Consider the following 1500-nt stretch of genomic DNA (forward strand, 5'->3'; position numbering starts at 1 on the left):
GTCTACACGTCTTCCCCCCCCCCCCCCCACCCCCGGCCCCAGAGGAGATGGTGCTGCACCCGTCACAACGTGCCACGCTGGAGGTCCCGGTCAAGGGGATCTCTCCATTTCTACTGCTCCTTTTCCTTTTCCACATCTCCCTCCTCCCATAATCTTTTCTGACTCACGTGCTGCACATGCTGCCAGCATGCACCTCTTACTTGCTTCTCTCCCCGCTCCACAACTCAACCTGTTTCCCTTTGTCATTGCAGATACCCAAGAACACGTGACGGCACAGGAGGAGGAGGAGGAGGAGGAGGAGGACGCTGAAGCCACACCGTGACTCGATCTGACACTTGCTTCCACCAGCTCAGAGACTGACACTGTGCGTCCTTTAGAGGTTAGGTTAGTGGAGGGATCTGCATGTGGTGAGACACCGAGCACAAGTGCACAGGAGCCGGGGCGGAGGGAACGGATATCACCAGAGCCAACTCACCGGAGGGTGAGGTCGCTCACTAGTTCTGCTGCAGAGGAGTCAGATGAGGACTTTGATGGGCCAGGCTACAGAAGACGGCTGATGGGCGTACACCACCAAATGCTTGGGGCACTGGAATGCCTGCCAGAAAGCCTGCGCATAATGAGAAGGGGCATGGAGCAGTCCAGCTCCAACTTGGCACAGGGCTTTGCGCAGAGCTTGGAGCCCATCCTTTCCAACATGGAACGGGTGGTCACCTCCATCAGTGCACTTGTGGAACCCACCATGATGCAGCGTCTGATGACTGATGTCACAGCTTCCATTGCAGTACAAACATCTGTCGTCCAAGGTCTGACTGCTGCATTTGCAGCTCAGACTGCTGTCTTGGAAGCTCGGACTGCTGCTATCATGGCTCTGGGGACCACTGCGGAACGGGGCTTCCTGGGCATCACAGCACTCCAGCAATCCGTTCACCAGCCGATTACCAGGATTGCTGAGGCGCCACCCCGGGAGAGTGGCAGTGGCGCCATGGCAGTCGGACCTGCTGTACTTTCTCAGGACGACAGTATTCCTGCTCCCACCCCTGCCACTCCGCCAGTGCCCCTGTTGTTGCCTCTCAGCCAGCTAGGCCAGACTGCTGCAGCCCATGCTGAGATGATGCAGTCTGAAGCCGGGCCCTCCAGGCCCAGAGCTGCTCAAGGTCGTCCTCCAAGGCCATCTGGACGTTCCTCCATTGAAGGCCAGCAACCTTCCACCACCCATGCTCCAGCCACTGGGGAAGCACCTTGTAGGAGCACTAGGATAGTTAAAGGCACATGAACAACAGGCACTAAGGGAATGTACAAGGGTGAATAGTTCTGTTATGTTTGCATATTTTCATTTATTAATCCATAAATGAGAGTTTGATTTTGCATTTGATGGTGGTTTTTATTCATGCAATGAGCTGAGAGGGAATCCAATGTGTAATCAGATGGAGGGCGATTTGATTGTCTTGTGGGAGGAGAAAGGTGGGAAATGTTGGACTGTTGGTGAGTTGGGGGATGTAG

The sequence above is a fragment of the Heptranchias perlo genome, chromosome 1, assembly GCF_035084215.1.
Source record: "Heptranchias perlo isolate sHepPer1 chromosome 1, sHepPer1.hap1, whole genome shotgun sequence".
NCBI lineage: Eukaryota > Metazoa > Chordata > Chondrichthyes > Hexanchiformes > Hexanchidae > Heptranchias > Heptranchias perlo.